The sequence below is a fragment of the Dama dama genome, chromosome 26 (assembly GCF_033118175.1).
Source record: "Dama dama isolate Ldn47 chromosome 26, ASM3311817v1, whole genome shotgun sequence".
Taxonomy (NCBI): Eukaryota; Metazoa; Chordata; class Mammalia; order Artiodactyla; family Cervidae; genus Dama; species Dama dama.
In genome coordinates, this window is record NC_083706.1 from 55503892 (window position 1) to 55525853 (window position 21962).

The window sequence follows — 21962 nt, forward strand, 5'->3', positions numbered from 1 at the left end:
AAAAGGAGCAAATTGGAACTTAAACTCATTGATCTCAAGAAGTGAACAGACTCTGTGGTTTGTATACCGGGTTTTCATTTCATACTAGTCTGTATACTACTACAAATGTTTACTGGGCTCTGAAATGTGAAGGGAAACGGTAATTAAGTATTTAGGTTATGTGACATTAGAATCTGATTTTACAAAATTTCAGTGAAACTGAGCCATGAACCCCAAGAGGAAGCAAGGCAGAATGTGGGCCGGGGTGGCCTGGGAGCCCCTCTGTCAACCCCCAGCTGTGGGCGCTGCTCTTGGTCTCGGTCATGGCTCACCACGGCCCGTGTGAGGACAGCGCTGCGGGACGATGCAGTCTGCTGTCAGAAGTCCCCCAGTGTGCTGTTACAAAATGCATCTCTTGGATGTCATCTCTGTAAACAGTCACTTTCTATAAAGATTATAGTTCTGTTCTGGCCCTCTGGAATCTGTCAAATATATGATTTATTTTTTGTATTGTTTGATAGAAGGTAGATTTCTGTGAAATGATTTAAAATCATTTCAGTGGGATAGTCATTAATCTTTAATCTTGTGGGAAACTTGCAGATAGTGGCATGTGAAATTTGTCGTTTTTCTGTTACCCCTAGAGTCTGATCTTTTGGGGGGATGGGGAGAAAGATGTTTAAGTAGGAGACTCTGTCGTCACACGCTGCGTCCGTCTGATCCAGTAGATTTAGTAGCTTCAAATTGTGCTCTGAAAAAGCTTTTTCCACATGTGTTCCTTGATTAGACAAAGTTTTGCTTGTGATTAGTATTTTCTTTTTGTTAAGAAATACATGGGAGAATTCCATGGACAGAGGAGCCTGGTGGGCTATCGTCCATGGGGTTGCAGAATGATTGGGCCCGACATAGTGACTAAACAGCAAGAAATACACATTGAAATACTAAGCCAGGAAATAGCATTTTTACCATAAAGCTTGTATTTTACAATGGAGTTTTTCAAATGTTTTTTTGTCAGACGCCAATAAAAGTCTCGCTTCATTGATGATGATTAAAATAGGAGCTCACACTCATATTCTGCAGTGACGGTGACCAGCTGCCGCCATCCCCGCATTGCCCTTGTCCCGATCTGATGCCCCCGGCCCCTGGCCCCTTCACGCTTCCTTGTTCTCACCCCAGTGCACGCCGGCACCTGCCGCTCAAGCCTGTGTGCCACTGCCGGCTGCCCAGGTGGCCCTGTTTCGGGGTGTCCTCGCCTCCTTCCCCCGGAGCCCTGCCGGCTGCCTCGTCTCTGTCTCGTTCTCAGAGAACCTCCAGCCTGAAGGGGATGCGTTTTCCTGCCGCCCTGTCACAGCCCTGTTTGCCCTGGGTACCTACTCAGTGCCGCCTGAGCTGTGCCGAGTGGGCATCTGTAAGCTCCGTGGGAGCTGGCCTGCTAACCAGCGTGCACCCTGGGTCCCTGGGGCAGCGTTCAGCCTGCGGACAGCTCAGTACGAGGCCAGGGCAACAGGAGCAGGCTCTCCCCGCTCGGAGCAGGGGTGGGGCGGGGCACGCAGCGTGCGGCCGGGCGGCTGCTGCCCGAGGACAGCACTGCGCGGTTTGGGGGGCGGCCGTCCTTCCCCGGGACCTGCCGGGGCTGCCAGCCTCAAGTCTGAGCCGTGGGCTTGTGTTCAGTAGAGGTGGGCTCCTGGACACTGGGCCCTGGCTGCACCCCCCGCCTCCAGTGTTAGAGGAACATTGCTTGTGAAGGATATAGACAGCCGTTCTGTGGCTCAGCGTGGACACTGGCAGAAGAGAAGCAGGGCTCGAGGTAGCTGGACTGACCACCGGCTGGCCGTGCCAGGGGAACAGGCACGGAGGACAGCGCTTGCTGGAGAGGCGGGCGCCCTGCGGGGCAGCGCTCACCCTCCAGGGTCTGCCTGGGGCTTGCTGGGACCCCACCTGGTCTCTGTCCCTGCACCTCCACCCACCTCACCTCCTGACACGTCCGCACTGCCGGCCCCCGTTGCAGGAAGGGGCCTGTCTGGGGAAGCAGCGCAGAGGAAGGGAGGGCAGCACCTCCATGGACCATCCACACTGGTCCCAGGTCCCTGGCGGGGAGGAAAGTGAGCAGTGTGGGACGGAGGCTGAGATGAACGGACAGAATGGCTCATCCTGGGACAACAATTCAAAGAACAAAGAAATTATAAAAACCTGATTGGAGATTTGAGGCCGTTTGTATCTAAAACTGCTGTGGAAAAGGAACAATGGATTTTTTTAATTAAAAACGGGTCAAATCATTCGGCTGAATGATGGGAGAATTCCATCAAAAAGATGAGTAGCCTGAAAGGCAAAAAAGCTCTGCACGCACGGCAGAGGCGACCAAGGAGGAAGCAGGATGGTCAGGAGGCTGAGGACGCAGCATGCTCGTGTCCATCCACAGGGCTGCAGCTGAGGCAGGAGACGTTGGCAGAAGCGCGCTTCTGTTCAGAGACACGTGAGTGTCTGGGTGAGTGGAGCCAGGCCCATGGCCGCGTGGACCCTGATTAGTGTGGAGAAAAGGCCCCCAAGATCATTTTAAAGGAGTGAGAATGAAATTGCCTGACTGGATGCTGGAAGTAACCGAGCAATGACTACAAAGTGAGGAGGCAAGATGAGTTTTGAACATAGACTTTCTATCCTGATTGGAAAAGGGAGCCTTCTGCCTGTTGGAAATCAACGCCACAGCCAGGTGTGAAGTGGGCCTGGTGTCTCGGTCTCGTGGCCCCGGGGCGGTGTGCGCTGCTCCCGGCAGTGGGGGAGGACCTGGGGCCCGGACCTTCCTTGTGGAACACGCAGTGCCCTTGCCACGGCTTTGCTTCTAAAGATGGTGGCGCTGGGGAAAGTCAGCCTGCTTCCGCAGAAACGGGAAGAAGAGAGGGCTGGGGGGTCCCCGGGCCTGCAGCTCAGGGCGGGGGGAGAGGAAGAGGGACGGGGCGGGGGGGGGGGGGGGCCGCCTCGCCTACGGGGCTCTTTTCTGATAGTTCAACCCGAGTGCTTCATTTTATCAGTTTACGAAATCTTCAGATTTGATGAAGTTATTTTTCCTGTGAACGTTTTAATTTTCAAACACTGAGTTCCTGCAAAGGCCAGTTTGTTTCATTAATCACTCAGCTGTTGGATATGGACCCTAACCTTTCTTTGGGGTCATTTATGCCTTGTAACACTGAGTAGTAGCCCTTCTGAAATGGGATGTGTTCGTGAATGGAACACCCTTTCCACTCGAAGCATTTAGCGCTTCTCTCTCCCTCCTCTCAGTCTGTGTGGTGCAGATGTTTTTATCTGACTACAAGTTTAAATTGTGGTAGGGAGAGCGCTGAGCGGCACCCACCATACTGAGTCTGGGGTGGGCCTTGATGGAAGGCGCTCCTGCAGCTCTGGCGTGTTGGTGCTTTGGCTGGGAGCACCACCTTCCCCGACTCCCCTTCCCCATCACACACACCTGGGCCCCTCCAACCCTTTCTCCTCTCTCAAGGCCCAGGTTAGAGGAAGCAAGTGTTTTGTTTGCTCAGTATGCCAGTGTTGACTCCCTGCACGCCCTGCCGTGGGGGAAATAAACCAGCGTTCCTACAGATACTGACAGTGCCGGGCGCCAGGCGTGCACAGGTCTCCGCAGTTGGTGACGGAGACAGGGAAACACGTCTGTGCCACTGCATGCCGAGGGCTCCACAGGCTCAAATTTACAGGGCGAGCCTCTTTATTCAGTCCCGCCGCTAAGGTCTATGTGATGAGCCTGAGGATGAAACATCAGAAGTTATCCCGACATTAAAAGGTACTTACTGTGACAAAATACTTCTTCAGATTATACCAAAACAGTAATTCATGAGTTAGATTTTGAATACAAATAAATCACTAGGCTGTTGTATTGTTTGATAATCCAATGAATGAAGAGGAGTGAATCATAAACACACTAAAACCATTTAGATTTACTACTGATGTGACATTATTGCAGACCACAGAATACTGTGATATGCCGTTTATGACAAGACCATTAATGAAAAACGTGAATGAATATAGTTGAGAGCATTTATGTTCCTAAAATGTTGCTAGTCACTGAAAAAAAATTGAAGTGCTATAAATCCCAAACTCATATGTAAAAAAGAACTTGAAAATGGTTTCCAAAAGATGGCGGTTCTCAAACTTAACACACATGTCATTTGCAAAATGAATTGTAATTCATCATTCAGTGAAACTTCTTAAAATATATCAGTAGTTGAAAAACCACTTTGATCAGTCATTCTAGAGTAAAATTATTTTCTTATCTCCATAGATATTTTTAAAAGTCATTCTGATATGAAGAGGCTATATCAGCAAGTATGCTGTTAAAGCAATGTAGGAAAAATGTGAAAATACATCAAGCACCCAATGAAAATACTTTCCTATGTTTTGTGATGTTTGTGGTATTCATCAGATTGTTAAATTTTGTAATTTGTTGTGATTTTGTGTCTATTCAGAGTATGTATATTTATAGCTAGTTTTGCATAAGTAATTTCGTGTCCCTTCGCTAAAAGAAGGTTATTCCAAATGTTACAGGCCGCTAAACAAGGCCCTGCCCTGGTGAGTAGGCTAGGAGTCTTATCGAAAACAGTGGAGATGGGAAAACAGTTTAAATCTGTTACCAGGTAGCGCTGGCCATTGAAAATACATCGGTGTCTGAAACGGGAGCAGATTCTGTAGCTCAGACAGCTGAGACACTGCGAGTTTCCCCGTGAGACTCGAGTCCTGAGAACCTGTGACGGGGCGTCTACTGCTTCCGATGTCGCCTGTCTCCTCCTGGGTCCCCACCAGCCTGCGGGCGGTGGGCGTGCGGCCTGCAGCGTTCATCCGGGGTCGCAGGTCCGGTCGTCCATGGGCCGGGGGAGCCCAGCGCCTTCCTGGCTTCAGCCTGCTCCAGGGGCTTCGCGTTGCGGAGGCGCTCGGCAGCGCGTCCGCCGCCGCATTGTCGGCCTCTGTCGTTGCATGCCGCGCGTTCTGGTTACAAGTTGCAGACTCAGTCTCTCCCCAGCTTATACAGAGATGCAGTTTCTTAGAAAGACCCAGGGTGCAGAATCAGGGGTAAAACACAGGCAGGAACCTAGGCAGGCAGGCGGGTAGAGAGGAGGCCCCTGGTGCCCTTGCAGCACCCCCGACCCGGACGCCCGCCCCCAGCGCCTGGCCCTGCCCGCTCCCACACGGAGCCCCCCGGGCGGCAAGGCCTCCTCCTGCCCTCGGCCCTGGGCGGGCGTCCAGACTTCGTGGTGGAAAACTCCGCAGCCCGCTGGACAAAGGTGAGAGTGTGGCGGTGGCCGCACAGGCGCTCCTCTCGGACCTGCCCTGGGGTCCTTGTGACGGCGATGCCCGCACTTGGCATGTGTCAGCGGGTTCCCTGCTGTGCGCGGATCCGCTGATTGTGTTCCCTGACTTAACCCTCCTCCCTTGATGAGACAGGAAGTCCATGCTGTAATATCTCGTGTCAAAATCCATCGCAGGTTGATTTTTCACTCATGTCCACCGTGGCCCCGGCTGGCCGTCTCCCGTGGGGCAGGTCAGCCCGGCATCCAGACACCCCGCAGTGGGTCTGCTCCTGGGAGGCTGCAGGCCGCCGGCTCCTCTGTCTCGGCTCGGTGCCGCGGGGGGTGCTGCCAAGCGTGGGGTTCAGCTGCCCTGCACCCACTGTCAGCGCCGCAGCACCCACAGCATGTCCAGTTGACCGGACCCCACTGGGGACCTGCTGGACTGCAGGGGGCTAAAGGCACTTCTCTGCATGTGGGGTTGGGGGCTGAGCCAGCAACACTGCTAAGAATTCGGCTGGTCGCCACCCTGGGTACTTAGAGCACAAGGGACCACCGCAGTCTGTAAAAAAGTGGCCCTTGCGTGACCAAATTTGACATTTTTGGATTCAAGTCCTTTATTAGGTGTTTTGCATATATTTTCTCCCCACTTGTGGCTTGCCATTTTATTCTATCAGTCTTTCTCAGAAAAGATGTTTTAAATTTGAATTAAGTTCAGAGTATGAGATTTTTCTTCTATTTGTATGGATTGTACTTTTGGTTTTATATTTAAAAACTCATCACCAAACTCAAGGTTCATCTAGATTTTCTCCTGTTTTTCTTTACACGTTTTGAGATACTGTGATTTACATGTAGCTCTGTGATATGTTTTGAGCTGATTTTTATGAAAGGTGTAAGATCCATGGCTAGATTTTACCTGTTTACATATGGCTGTTCAGTTGTTCGGCACCACTGGAGAAACAACTGCCCCTTCTCCACTGAATTGCCTTTATTCCTTCGTCAGAAATCAGATTGTGTTAAGCTTGTATTAAACTTTATAAAGAACCCTCCCCCAAAGTCTATCGGCCAGCAACACTGTTCAGTACATATCAGAGAAATTTAAGGAACGATAGATGTATTTTCATTTGTTTTTACCTTGACTCTTAAAAGGATAATATGCATTGGGAACTGTTACTAAAATAACTGCCATTCATAGTAACAGCTGCTTGTGACCACAGCCTTCTCAGTTCACAGAGTGTTCTCCCAGGAGACTTAAGCTCCGTAAGGCAGGTACTTTGTTCTTCTCACTGCTGTGTCCTTCCGTCGGAGACAGCCGTGACTCCACGTGATGTGCCCAAGAGCTTGGTGGAAACGACACAGTCCTCTCTTACAGGTAAGACTGTGTAAGTTGCAGAGGCGGGACCTCAGCCTTTCAGACAAGACGTGCAGAACACACGGCTTCTATACCCCAGCAGAACCGGGATGTGGTTCAGAGAGCAGGTTGTGCAGATTGAGGAGGGGCACTGCTCACTGCGGACAGATCAGGTAGTAAATTTGCACTGAAGGTTCGGTTGAAATCTGTATAGGGGCCTAGACTGGATGCTGAGGTGGTCAGGGCAGGAGTGGACACGCCTCGGTAATCATGCACGCCCATGTTTGTTTGTGTCGTCCTGAAAGTACACGTGGGTTTCCTGGGCAGGGACCGATTGTTTCTGAGAGCAGTAACCAGGTTTGTTTCCTTTGTTCTAGCTCTCCCCTCCTGCAGTGATGTGGTGGGGGCCAAATTGCCGTCATCGAACCCATTTCTGGGGGCTGTGTTGTAGGTGAAGTGAAGTACAAGTTGCTTGGTCGTGTCCAACTCTTTGCAACACCATAGACTACACAGTCCGTGGAATTCTCCAGGCCAGAATACTGGAGTGGGTAGCTGTTCGCTTCTCCAGGGGTCTTCCCAACCCAGGGATTGAACCCAGGTCTCCCACATTGCAGGCGGATTCTTTACCATCTGAGCCACCAGGGAAGCCCAGGAATACTAGAGTGGGTAGCCTGTCCCTTCTCCAGCAGATCTTCCTGACCCAGGAACGGAACCGGGGTCTCCTGGATTGCAGGCGGATTCTTTACCAGCTGATCCACCAGGGAAGCCCTATGACACTAAACCAAAGGTATATTCTAGGAAAATTTCTCTCTTTTAAAGTAGTCTATGGAGTTTTCCTGCCTGATTCTACTAGTATTTTATATATATTTTTTTGTTGTTTTCAGATGCTTTATTAACCCTTTAAACCCTTAGGACCAAACTGCCCTTAAATTTTTCTAAGGGGAAGGTAGACAGCCATCCAGATTTCTGCAGCATTGCATCTTTGGCCCCCCTTTCTTAAAAAGGGTATGCTACTGCTACTGCTAAGTCACTTCAGTCGTGTCCGACTCTGTGCGACCCCGTCCCTGGGATTCTCCAGGCAAGAACACTGGAGTGGGTTGCCAGTTCCTTCTCCAATGCATAAAAGTGAAAAGTGAAAGTGAAGTCGCTCAGTCATGTCTGACTCTTCTTGACCCCATGGACTGCAGCCTACCAGGCTCCTCCGTCCTTGGGATTTTCCAGGCAAGAGTACTCGAATGGGGTGCCATTGCCTTCTCCGTAAAAAGGGTATAGGTTCAGTTTAATTAACACTGACTTTTTAAATGTGCAAAAATCTACCTCTGCTTTTTTTTTTTAAAAAGCAAATAAAAGGAAAACTATGGCATTATTCCAGTAATCAAATACCAATAAAATGGCAACAGTACAAAGATCTAAGCAAATCTCAAATACATCAGATTCATAATTAGAATATCACATAATAATTTTAACAAGAAAAAGCTTAATAATAGGTAAAGGAAAGCAAATAACTGTGTTAACTGTAATTAATCTTACAAACTTTGCAATATCATAATTGCTTGCTTTTGAATAACTAAATGTAAGCCTCATTTTTAAAATTAAATGCCTACTCAGCAAAACTAATTGGAACAAATGCATTTATGCAAATTTATATCCTAGAATACCAGAGAAAACAGGAGACGTCCGTCAAGGATGAGTAAGAAAGTTCTGTTATTTTTCGTCATCTGTGTGATCAGGTGGCAAAGGACATGCTTTTCTCTTTGCTTTTCCCAAGCCACCGCTTCCAGCCTCCTCGGGAATCCTGTTCTCTTTTTCTGAATCTTTAGGGGACAGTCTGAAGAATTCTCCAATTCCTTTTTGCCTCTTGGGAGTTGTAGGTGAGAAACCCCCCAAATAAGGATCTGCAGGCTTTATGAACATGGATCTTTCCCCTGAGACAGGGAAAGGAATTTGATTCCCTCAATATAAATAAATTCTCAGGGAGAAAGGGGAAAGACTCCTGGGTTCTTGTTCTTTGGGATGTAATTAAATGTCTCCAGGAGGAGAGACCCCTGGAATATCTTCATGGCTCCTGGGGCTCAAACCCTTTTGAAATATAAGCACAGACCACGAGAAAGGCGAGTCTCTATGCAGTAACTTCTAAGGCCTGTCCTTTGTCCAAGGTCCCAGTAAAAATTGCTCAGAGAGCCCTAACCATGCAAAATACAAAAACATTTTCTCTGAAGTTTAGAGTCCGATGCCCAGTCACTGGCATAACTCAGCCAGGAAGAAGCGGGCAAGCAGTGAGCTGGAATAGCTGAGACAAACTTTGGGCCAGAGAAAGGGTGCGGTGTGCCCCTCAGGCCAGAACGTGCCGTAATGCAGGGCCCGGCACTTCCCGGAGTTATCGTAACAGCTTATCAAGACACTTACACACCACACAGGGCACCGTCTGCTCACAGAGTTGCTCCACACCACCACCATAATCAGTTCAGAAACATTTCCTTCTCCACCAAAAAGAACCTCATACCCTCTGGCAGTCATTTGCCCTTTTACACACCCCTCCAACCTTCCCCCAAGACAGCCACTTCCTGTCTCTCTACCTACTCTGGGCCTGTTCTTAATAAGTGGAATTAAGCAGTATGTTGTATTAATGTTTTCTTTTGTGATTGACTCATTTCACTTAGCATAATGTTCTCAAGGTTTATCCATGTGGTAGCATCTGCCTACCTTCTTTTCATTGTGAAATAGCATTCTGCTGTGTGGATATATGGATATACCATGTCTGATGTGTCAGTTTGTAAGTTGATGGACATTTGAGTTGTTCCCGCTTATTGCTGTTATGAATAATACTGCTAGGAGTATTCACACACTATTCACATACAAGTGTTTGTGAGGACATGTTTTCTCCTGAGGACATACATGGACGTGGAATTTCTGAGTCATGTAGGAAGCCCATGCTTAGTATTTTGAGGAAATGCTAAACTGCGTTCTGAGTAGCTGCAGCGTTTGACGTCCCCGCCAGCAGTTTCTCCACATCCTCTCCAGCGCTCGTTAGTATCTCTCTGTCTGAGCGTAGCCGTTCTGGTGGACACGGAGTCGTATTGCCCTGGGGTTTGGGTTCGCATCTGGAGCGTGGTTCATGTTCCCTTAGGAAGCTGTGTTCTGCTGCTGTTAGCTAGAGTGTTCTACGGATGTCTTTAGGTCTAGTTGGTTAGCAGTGCTGTTCAGGTTTTCTGTTTCCTTGATCTTAGTTTTTCTGTCCGTTACTGAAAACAGGGTGTTGAAATCTCCAACTGTTACTGTTTAACTATCTGTTTCTTCCTTCAGTTCTCTCATCGGTCCAAATCGCCTATGTGCCAGAATTCTTCTCTTAGGTGATTGTTACATCTTCCTGAATGGACGGGCCTTTTATCATAAAATGTCCTTCATCTCTAGCACTTTGTCTTTGTTTGTTTTAAGATCATTTTGCCTGATACCGGTATAAACTTTCTTGTTCCTATGGTAGCTGTTTGCATGAGATACCTTTTCCTTTCACCCCATTTGTATCTCTGAATCTAAATAACCTCTAACTTTTGCTTGGGTTGTTTAATCCGTCCACATTTAGTGTTATTATTGATATAGTTTGATTTACGGCTACAAGTTGCACTTTTTTGTTTTTTATATATGCCATGAACTTTTTGTTTTTCTGTTTTTCTGTTCTTTCTTTACTGCTTTCTTTTGCATCAGGTGATTCTTTCCTAGTGTGATAACTTAATTCCTGCTGTGCTCAATGTATACGTGTGTGTCTTTTCCACATACATCACTATGTATGTTTTAGGTGATCAGTCCAGCATGATGGTTTGATTTACATCCTGCATCATAAAATAATGATTACCACAGTAGGTTTAGTAAATATCCATCATCTCATATAGATACAATAAAAAGAAAAATAATTCTCCCTGTGATGAAGAATTACTGTTAGGATCTGCTCTCTTAACCACCTTCCTATGTATTGTCAGTATCTTTTGAAAGTTATTTTCTTAGTGGTTGCTCTAGGGCTTACAATGTACTTCTTATAAGCATCTTTTTTGGGTTTATCCTAAATTATTTCCACTGAATTATCTCTCCTACATAGTTTTACTCCCTCCTCCCTTGATTATGTTCTATTACTGTTATTATCTCTATGCCTGTTACAAATCCAAGAATTACCTATTATAAATTTTACTTTATATCATTTTTATGTCTTTTAGAGAACCCATGGCCATAAAGTGAGGTGGGGATTTGGGAAAACTGTATGAAAAGGGAACTGTGCCTCTCGGCGGACAGGGTCCCCGGAACTGTTGCTAGAGACGGACCGGTGAGCTTCCACTTGACGACTCTGCAGCGAATGACACCCCCACCCACCTCTGCTAGTTGGCAGCGTATCCTGATTCAGCCCTTTCCTGTTCCCAGGCCACTTGTTCCAGGGGCAGTGTCACGGAAGGACTCAGGGCGCTCTCATTTCTCCTTTGTTAAAAGTTGTCATATGCCGGGCTGTGTACTGGGATTTCTCTCAATTTGGACTCCTCCACTTGAACTTAAATAAAGTGTAGGCAGGAACCTTCCATAGCTGTCTGTGATTGTTCAAGAAACTGTGAAATGTCCAGAATGTGATGAGTTCAGAAGGTGGCCTGGGGTGTGTGCTGCGAAGACTCGGACCAGGAAGCAGAGTTGAAACTGAGAGTTGGGCAGTGACTTTTGGAGCTTGGTCCCTTGCTCTCTACACTTCTGGACACGTTTCTACAGGAAGATGAATGCTAACCCTCTGACTTATGTGAAGTTTTTGAAATATCTTTCATGAGTGGAAGCTTTAGTAATTTTATTTGGTTGTACTCCTATCAGTGGGCTGAGGAGGGGGCAGTGGAAAGCTGCTCCCCGCCCCCCCCATAATATATAATCAAGCTCTGAAATTTGAAAAGAACAATTTTCCTTTAACACCTACCTTGTTGGGAGCTGCTGGACTGGGCGCCTCTGTTGTTGGGGTCAGCATGCTGCCCAGAAGGTGTAACCAGCTGGCACAGGAAAGCTGCGCTTTGTAAAGAAAGCAGAGGGGGCATCTCTGCCCTCAGCCGACATGCTCTGAGGACACATCAGGGCCGCACACTGTCGTCTGGTGAGTCTTGCACAGAGTTACTGAGAGTTACTACTGAAATTAATGTGTTAAAAGCAACCTTCTCCCTAAAAAACCCACCTGCCTAAAACTGAGTCACGTTTTTCTGTTCGTGTTTAGGTATTAAGTGGCATCATGTGTGTGATATGCCTAGTAGCAGCAACCAGTCAAACTAGGTCACTTACCCAGTGTGCATTTTGAAGTCTTACCACTGGAGCAGGAGGTGGTATTTATCTGCTGCTATTTCCATTTCTTTGAAAAAGGAAAAAACAATTGCCATGGGCTTATAAAAATATTTGGCAACGGATCTCCTCAGAAACAGCAGAGAACATTAAAAAAATTTTTTCTGAGAAAATAGAGGATGCAGGAAACTTGGAAATAGAGTGTTTAAGCAAACATTATTTCTGCTTATTTGCAAACATGATTTTGCAAAATTTAAAAGTCTGTAAAATGGCCAACTTTCTAAGAACAGAGAAATACATATCCAGTTGATTCATTATGGTCAAGTAAGGGTGGAGCAGGAAATCAGAGGAGAGACAAAGGAGAAAGTGAAAAGAGAAGTCGGTCAGGAGACGGTGTGGAGGAGAGGGAGGGGGCAGGGCAGGGAGGGCGAGGGCTGGGAGGACCGGCTGGACGTCGGAGGGCGGCGACCACGTGGGACCCGTGCTCCCCGCGGTGGAAGAGCTGTGCTCCCTGTGCCTCTGGCCTCTTCTCGGAAGCGGGTGGTCAGCTGGGGTTCATGGGTCAGCCGTGACCACCACTCACAGTTCTCTCTTCTATTGGCGACTGACGTTTCTGGATCAGCTGGCCACGGAAGCTTCCTGGGAAGAAATGTCCTCAACTGCTGCAGTGTGGACACATCAATCTCCTAAGCTGCTGGCTTCCAGCAGACTTTCCCTGCTCCGTTCTGAGGTTACTAGAATACGAGAGGCAGGGAGGGGGATGTATTAATGTGTAAGGTTATTTTCACCAGTGATGGCCACTCCTCAACCTAAGTAATTCTCAAAAAATGAGTTGATTAAAAAAAAAATCTTCAAAATCCTCAGAGGTCTATATTTGTGTATTGGAAAAGAAGTGAAACCTATCCTGTTAATACTTTAAATATCTCACTAGTGTTTAAAGCCTGTCTGTGATATTAAATCCAGAGCCAAAGAGGCAAAATCTTTCCAAAAATGTACATTTTTTTTTTTCTCATAGATACTAGCTCTTTAATTGTGTGGACTTTAAGAAGCATTAGAAATATAGGCCACTGTCGAATGCATACCTGAATAGGAAATTTTGCAGAAGATAATTTTGCTGTTTCTCTCCAGAGTAGCTGAATTTTCCACTGTGGTTTGGCCTCTGTGGTTTTAGAAATTATTTATACTCTAAGCCTGTGTTCAGTTATGTAATAGCAATCATAGTGTAGGTGTTCTTGTCCATCGACCTTTATTCAGCCAAACTTGTTTGAGGTAAAACCCCACTTAGTAAGATGATTCAGAGGTGGAGTGCTCTTGTTAATTAAGTTTACCTTTATAAAAGAGATATGGAAACTTTAACATCAAAAACGTCTCAAGTGTAGACCCGTTGGTTAGTAATCTTAATGTTCAGACTAAGACGTCAGAGTGGCTGCCGTGATAATGCTTCCTGAGTGGAAAGACGGAAATTATCAGCCAAGAAAGAGAAGCACCAAGGAAAAGTAAACGAACGTCAGAATTGAAAATTTCAAAAAAGGAGACAAAGTTCTCACTGAATGGGTTCAGTAGCGGAACAAGGACAACAGAAGGAGTCCCTGAACTTGCGAACAGTTCTACAAAATTATCTGGCTTGGACGACAGAGAAAAGACACAGGAAAACATGAACAGGGTCAGGGAATTTTGCGATATCACCAAAATCTGTATCATAGGAATACCAGAAAGAGATGAGAAAGAGTGTAACAGAAAACATATTTGAAGAAATAATGGCAAAACCTTACTGAATCTGGCAAAACATGGAAGCCTAGAGGTTCAAGAACCTCAGGAAGCTTCAAACTGGACACCCTGCAATCTCACACCAAATTCGTATTCTAGACCCATGATGATCAAACTACTGAAAACTCCACAAAAGAAGCCTCGAGAGCAGCCACAGAATGCAGTCTTTATCGCGGATCAAAGGTTCAAATGCGTGCAGATTTCTCATTAGAAGCAATGTTACACACAGTGACAGTGTCTTTCAGGAAGAAAGGCGAAAGAAAGATCACCTCAAATGAAGGAGAGACAGAAGGCCCGTTGGTAGGAGACCTGCTCTGAAAGACTCGTTAAAGGAAGTTTTTCAGACAAAAAAGATATAGGATACCAGAGGAAAACAGGAAAAACCAGGAGTAAAGGAAACATCAGAAAAGGCAATTGTGTAAGTAATATAGTAGACTAGGGTTTTTCAGTTTTTAAAATGTTTATGATTAAAAACAATAAAGTCTGTTGTATGTGTATGTGATGTATACAGTCTAGTGTATGTGATGTATACAGAGGTATAATACATAATAACATAAAGGCCAGGGATAAAGGGACCTCTGTGGCCACTAGCTTTCTAAACCACACAACTGGAAGTGCTAAAAAAACAAACAAACAAACAAAAAAAACCCAACCAAATTGACCAATTTAGCTAGGTTGACCAAGGAAAAGAGAATATTCAAATTATTAGATCAGAAATGCAAGAAAGGACATTACTTCTGATTTATAGGGGAAAAAGGATTGTAAGCAAATATTAAGAACAACTGCATGCCAACATGGGAAAGGCAATGGCACCCCACTCCAGTCCGCTTGCCTGGAAAATCCCATGGACAGAGGAGCCTGGTAGGCTGCAGTCCATGGGGTCGCAAAGAGTCAGACACGACTGAGCGACTTCACTTTCACGCATTGGAGAAGGAAATGGCAACCCACTCCAGTGTTCTTGCCTGGAGAATCCCAGGGACGGGGGAGCCTGGTGGGCTGCTGTCCATGGGGTCGCAAAGAGTCGGACACAACTGAAGCGACTTAGCAGCAGCAGCAGCATGCCAGCAAATTAATTAACCTCAATCAAGTGGGAAGTTTCCTAGAAACACATTCACAAGACTAACTCAAGAATAGAAAATCTGAATAGACCTGTAAAAAATGAAGAGAATGAATTATTAATTTAAAAGACTCCCCAAGAGAAAAATCCAGTTAGGTGGCTTCACCACTGAATTCTACCAAGTATTGTTTTAAAATTAATAACAATTCTTCACAAACTTCTAAAAAAAGAAAAGAGGCAAGAGCACTTTCCAACTCACCTTTTGAGGCCAATTTGCTGACACCAAAGCCAGACGAAGATCTCACAATGTATTGATATGAAAACGACTGACGGACATCTCTTGTGAATATGGATGCAAAACTCTCAGCAAGGATTTAGTTTTTGTTCAAACTAATGATTTCTTGATTCTTAGTTAAAAGTAACCATGATAAAAATCCATTTGATTTCCCATTTTTGAAAGTTTATTCTCCAGCTGAGTGACCTTGTGTTCAGAAAGGGAGAACGGAATTTGGGGGGAAAACTAACTGTTGTTCAGTTGCTAAGTTGTGTCTGACTCTCTGTGACCCCATGGACTAGAGACCACCAGGCTCCTCTGTCCATGGAATTCTCCAGGCAAGACTGTTGGAGTGGGTTGCCATGTTCCCCTCCAGGGGATCTTCCCAATTCAGGGATGGAATCTCCCGCATTGGCAGGCAGATTCTTTACCACTGAGCCACCTGGGTAAATAAAACTTCACCAGTTTATCCAAAAGAGCAGTTAAATTTCTGATTTTTCCTTAAAAGTACCTAAACACTCTGACTTCAGTCGGATCTGAGAAGGAGACAAAGCAGCTTTGTTCCGGCCTAGGCCTGGCCTTGGACAGGATGACAGAGCAGGCAGCTTCCTTCAACTCTCTCTCTGGTGATTTTCCTCCCTACTGTCCCACGGCCTTATTCCTCATGAACATCTGGCCAGGAGCCGGATCTTTCTAGCAACCTCCAGAAAGGCTTGCCTTGCCTGTAGTCCCATTCTGAGACCCCTTGATATGGTCACATAGGGGAAGAGCATGGATCACTTGAAGGGCATGTTTGAGTTGAAATCTAATCTTCATATGCACGGCATGTATTAGGGCCAAGTTTCATCTCCCCCAAGCCCCAGTCTGTGCATGCATAGAATCCGGTAGCACCTAGCTGGCAGAAAGGCTGGGAATGCTAAGCAGGAAAGCAGCATGCAGCGCCCAGTTAGGGTCTCCATACTAGCTCATCGTCTCCCTCCTCACCTCTGTTTCCGGAGGCTCACTGTCCCCAGGCAGCATGTGTGGATGTTAGCGAAGGTCTGTGGGGGTGCCGCCGTAAAGCCAGCAGCTCTGGGCAGTACGTCTTCCAGACACAGGATGTGGGTCTGGAGTTAGGGCTTTATGTTTACTAAGCGCATGAAGGAGTCCTGGGGTCCCATCTCGTTCCATCGCTTCCTGGCCGGGTAACCGTGGGGTTCCTCGCTGTTCTCCTTTGTGACTTTGCCTCCTCCCAGGTGCTTGCGGGATTGGCGGAGGACCCACGCGAGTGCTTCCAGCGCACTGCTGGGGCAGAGGTCAGTGCCCAGACGTGGGGCCCGGAGGTGAGAGGGCAGCCTCTCACACCCTCTAGGGAGTGGAGCCCACTCTCTTCAAAAGGCAGGAGAGGGCTGAAACAGCCCTGTTTTTAGCGCCATCCAAACGCACCTCTTGAAGAACGGTTCTAAGAAGTTAAATGTTTATACCGCTTCTCTTTAGGGAAATATTCGCTTGCCTTTCGAGTTTTTGAAACCTGTCACTATGGTCAGCCAGCCGGATCATGCAGGGTAGGCTAGATTCCGCCATGTCTCTTGTGTCTTCCAGACCCGTGTCCATCCCAGGCCTGCCCCCACAGCACCCCCGCTCAGGGAGGGAGCTGACCGCCTCCCCCCAGGTCTGGAGAATCTGGACAGCAGACCGTAAAAGGACTCACCCGGACTTGCAATAGATCTCCCGTGTCCGTGCGTTAACTAAAGCAAGTGTTTGGTGACACCAGCTTGGTGGAGACTTGGCATCTGCTCTGAGCGCGTGAGCCGCTGTGAGCCCGAGCAGGGCATCTGAGCAGGCCAGTCCCATCTGACCCACGAAGGACGCTGCCCACCCAGCGATGCTGCCCTGGGGGTGGCCGGGGACATGGTACTCTCCCTTTCCCAGAAGAAAACTCCAGACAAGACCTACCATTTTGGAGTCAAATCTCGAGTGATTTATAGGAACAGCTTTTTTTAGGAACTCATGATCAGATAAAGATGGATTTGAAACCCTATAGACTCAGAGCCTGTGGTTTTATCTAAAAGGAAAACCTGAATATCATTGCTTCTAATAGAAATTATTATTATATTCAGTTCAGTCACTCAGTTGTGTCTGACTCTGCGACCCCATGAATTGCAGCACGCCAGGCCTCCCTGTCCATCACAAACTCCCGGAGTTTACCCAAACTCATGACCATCGAGTCGGTGATGCCATCCAACCATCTCATCCTCTGTCATCCCCTTCTCCTCCCACCCTCAATCTTTCCCAGCATCATGGTCTTTTCCAGTGAATCGGCTCTTTGCATCAGGTGGCCAAAGGATTGGAGTTTCAGCTTCAACATCAGTCCCTCCAATGAACACTCAGGACTGATTTCCTTTAGGTTGGACTGGTTGGATCTCCTTGCAGTCCAAGGGGCTCTCAAGAGTCTTTTCCAACACCACAGTTCAAAAGCATCAGTTCTTCGGTGCTCAACTTTCTTTATGGTCCAATTCTCACATCCATACATGACTACGGGAAAAACCATAGCTTTGACTAGATGGACCTTTGTTGGCAAAGTAATGTCTCTGCTTTTCAATATGCTGTCTAGGTTGGTCATAGCTTTTCTTTCAAGGAGCAAGCATCTTTTGATTTCATGGCTGCAGTCACCATCTGCAGTGATTTTGGAGCCCAGGAAAATAAAGTCTTTCACTGATTCCATTGTTTCCTCTCCATATGCCGTGAAGTGATGGGACTGGATGCCATGATCTTTGTTTTTTGAAAGTTGAGTTTTAAGCCAACTTTTTCACTCTCCTCTTTCACCTTCATCAAGAGGCTCTTTAGTTCCTCTTCACTTTCAGCCATAAGGGTGGTGTCACATCTGCATATGTGAGGTTATTGGTATTTCTCCTGGTATTCTTAATTCCAGCTTGTGCTTCACCCAGCCCAGCATTTCCCATGATGTACTCTGCATATAAGTTAAATAAGCAGGATGATAATGTACAGCCTTGATGTACTCCTTTCCCATTCTTGAACAAGTCTGTTGTTCCATATCTGGTTCTAAGTGTTGCCTCTTGACCTGCATACAGGTTTCTCAGGAGACAGGCAAGGTGGTCTGATATTCCCATCTCTTTAAGAATTTTCCAGTTTGTTGTGATCCATACAGTCAAAGGCTTTAGGGTAGTCAATGAAGCAGAAATAGATATTTTTCTGGAATTGTCTTACTTTTCCCATGATCCATCGGATGTTGGCAATTTGATCTGGTTCCTCTGCCTTTTCTAAATCCATCTTGAACATCTGGAAGTTCTTGGTTCACGTATTGTTGAAGCCTGGCTTGGAGGAGTAGGTTTGAATAATGAACAGTAGGTTTGAATTATGTCCCAGGCTTATGGTAATACATTCACTTGTTCAGGGTGCATCGGTGTGGAGAAGTAAGTAAATAATGAACCCTGGGGTCGTAATGTAGCTAAGAGTGCTTAGCTTGGTGTCTGGCTCGGAGTGGGTGCTTGATAAATGCTTAAGGGAGCTGCCCTCAGTGCTCTGCGGTGAGTTCCCTCTGTCCTGGAAGCCCTGGGGAGTCCCGGCCGGGACAGCGCAGTCCTTCTCAGAAGACTCAGTTTCAGGTCCTCACGTTGAGACATCATCTCAGTCAACCTGTGGGGTTTCTAACTGCGCCCTCCTGCCCCTGCCAGAGCTTAACGAATGGTGAGAGCCATGGGCTGCCGCCCCTCCCGGCGTGCCCGGGGGTCCGGATCAGCTCCTGGTGCGAGTTCCGGAACATCGCCCAGCGAGTGGTCCCCGTACGCCGTCAGCGCCGCGTCAGGAGTGCTGACTCTCGGGCCCACCGCACCCGTGTCTGTGCGTTGCAAGACTTCAGGGGATTTATGTGCTCACTAGATGTTGAGAGGTGCCAGACTTTCAGAATTAGAAACGCTGGTCTGCTGGACTCTCAGTTAAGAACAGGCAGTTACACAGCTACTGGATGAGGACTGCTTCACAAGCTTGAACCTTAATCTTCTGGCAGGAGGAGAAATGGCCTGCTTCCTTCCTCGCTTTGATCGCTGAAGACGCAGTCAGGGCTGCTCGTGGGACAGAGAGATGGCCCGAGACGCCCACGTGAGATGCTCTCATCTCTGCTGCCCGGGCGCGTCTGGAGCGTCCACTCCGGCCGTCCTGACTCTGTCCTGGCTCAGGGTCCAGCGTTTGCAGCGTCCTGAGTAAGGGCAGTGGCGGTGCCTGCCTGCAGCAGCAGCAGCGAGAGGGAGTCCAGCCTGAGGACGTGGCCCCTCCTTTCACCGTTTGCTCTGGGCTCTGTTCTCTGCTTTGTTTTCTCACTTTATGCAAATATCTTTAAATTTCTTCATCCGCTGCTCCTATTTTGCCCCTCCCTGTTGCCCCCTTCCCACTGGTAGTCATTGGTTTGTTCCCCACAGCTGTGGATCTGCTTCTTTTTAAAATAAATATTCACTAGTTTGTTGGTTTTTCAGATTCCATGTATAAATGATATCATACTGTATCAATATTTGTCTTTCTCCATTTGACTTATTTCCCCAGCATAATGCCCTCCAAGTCCATTCATACTGCTGCAATTGGCAACATTTCAGTCTTTTTTATGACTGAGTAGTATTCCATTGCATGCATGTGCATAGTACATATACTACATATATGTATATGTAGGGGCTTCCCAGGTGGCACAGTGGTAAAGAACTCACCTGCCAATGCAGGAGACGTGGAGTCCATCCCTGGGTTGGGAAGATCCCCTGGAGGAGGGAAGGACAACCCACTCCAGTATTCTTGCCTGGGGAATCCCACGGACCAGAGGAGCCTGGTGGGCTGCAGTCCATGGGGTCAGAGAGTCAGACACAACGGACCAGCTGAGCACAAGCCCAATGTGTGTGTGTGTGTGTGTTCACATCATGGAGTGGTTATATATGTATTCACGTCATGGAGTGGGGTATGTATATTCACATCATGGAGTGGTGTGTATATACATCCCCATCTGCTCTCTTGGCTTTTCCCCAGGCCTTCGGCCGTGCCCAGTCTCACCTTCCGCCCGCCCTGGGCCCCAGCCTCCGCTCACTCCCGTCAGGGGACTTGGTGGCCCCAGCTCCCCGAGGCTTTGATGCCAGTGCGTCACCTACTCAGTCTGGTTAGGGCCGTTCTGCGTTTTACCTGGAGCCCTGAGTGAGGGAGATTGGACCCGTTCTTCGAGTGTGAAGCAGCTGAGGGTGTGTTTCTCAGCCTCTGGAGTCACGCGGTGTGCTATAGTAAATGCCAGTTGTTAGAAGCCACTTCCTCTCACAACTCAGGAGGCCTCAGGAGGGGCTCATTCCCCCCGGAGCAGCAAGGAGACCCCAGGTCGTTTATAACGACACAGCACTTCTCAAGCCGTCAGAGAGCTTCGTGTGCAGGACAGCTCTGCAGCTGAGCCCCGCGGAGAGGAGAGCCCTTTGGGTGGGATGGGCGGGCATGCACCCGCCAGACTTGGCAGAGGAGGGGGAGAGGAGGCTGCCAGCCCACGGTGGAGAGAGGCTAGCAGTAAAGGACGCTGAAGGCCAAGGTGGGCTGGGGGTCAGGCTGAAACAGTGGGGCCTGGGACACAGGCAGGTCCACCCTCGCCTGGGGCTCCTCTCTGCAGCCTCCCCCGGAGATGGCAGGGGTGCCTGGGGGCAGGACTCAGGGGCGAGCTCCTCTGTGGACGGTCCTCCAAGGGGCCCTCGGGCTCTGGGCGGCAGACACAGCACTGTCTCCTACCCCATTACCCTTTCCTGCCAGTTAGCAAAAGCCTCAGGCTACGGACAGAAGAGCAGTCCGGCTTCTCAGCCGAGGACAAACAGTGACCCACTGCAGCTCGGGACGGAACAGGAAACCGTCTCCCACCCGGGACAAGCCACGGCCACAAGGCAGAGTGGGGCTTCCGTGGGAAGGAGAGGCAGGAGTGCTTTGAAAACCTATGTCAAAGCTCAGATTCATAGGCTTACGTCAGCCTTGGGACAGCAGAGAAATCCCTCATTCCACCACCAGGAGCTGAGCACGAATCATAAACAGTAGCTGCCTGTTTCTGCAGGAGAAAGAAACTTTGGAACGAGAAGATGGGCAGGAACACGGAGAAAAACCCAGCAGCACTTGGCCCACTGTGATGCGCTGAAAGTCACGATTAAAGACAAACACCCTGAAACCCAGCTCAAGCCCTGATTAGATAGATGACCTCCTCGCTCCTGGAACCACATATTAAATGATTGTTTTATGAATGTAAAAGCTACTTACTGTGATTTCTTACATTCTTTACATTCTTTATGCATAATTTTCAGCAGTCAGTCCAAAGCTGATACTTTAAAAAGCAAAGCAAAACCCAATCAAATCATTGCCAACAGATAAAGCACTCAGCAGGACTAGAACTAGCAATGACCCAGATGTTGGAAGGCTGAGATCGGGACTTGAAAATAACCATGATAAGTGATATAAAAGGGTTCTTTTAGCAGGCTTCTCAGTAGACTAGTCTCAGCTGAGGAAAGCTGATGAACTTGCAGGTAGATCAGAAGTCATAAAAAAATGATACACAAAAAAAGAATAAAAGGCTGAAAAAAAAACCATAACACAGAATCTAAGATCCCTGGGACAATATCAAATAATCCAACACAGTCAGCTGGGTTCCTAGAGTAAGAGTGAAAGAACAGAAGAAATATCTAAACAGACTGTCCTTGCTCATTGCTGTCATGTCCGATTCTTTGCGAACCCATGGACTGCAGCACGCCAGGCTTCCCCGTCCTTCACCATCTCCTGGAGTCTGCTCAGACTCATGTCCATTGAATCGATGACGCCATCCAACCATCTCATCTTCTGTCTTCCCCTTTTTTTCTTGCCCTCAGTCTTTCCCAGCATTAGGGTCTTTCCCAATGAGTCAACTCTTCCCATCAGGTGACCCAAGTATTAGAGCTTCAGCCTCAGTCCCTCCAATGAATAGTCAGGGTTGATTTCCTTTAG

General features: G+C 47.7%; 1 long non-coding RNA gene across 2 annotated transcripts; it reads left to right on the forward strand.

Moving 5' to 3' along the window:
- Positions 1-6640: 6640 nt before the first annotated feature.
- LOC133047134 (uncharacterized) lies at positions 6641-21142 on the forward strand. Of its 2 annotated transcripts, XR_009690666.1 has the most exons (4): positions 6641-6785; positions 7227-7399; positions 10818-11719; positions 21046-21142. It is a non-coding gene; the product is annotated as an uncharacterized LOC133047134 (long non-coding RNA). The 2 variants fall into 2 exon arrangements; XR_009690665.1 differs by having other exon boundaries at positions 6641-7399.
- Positions 21143-21962: the final 820 nt, after the last annotated feature.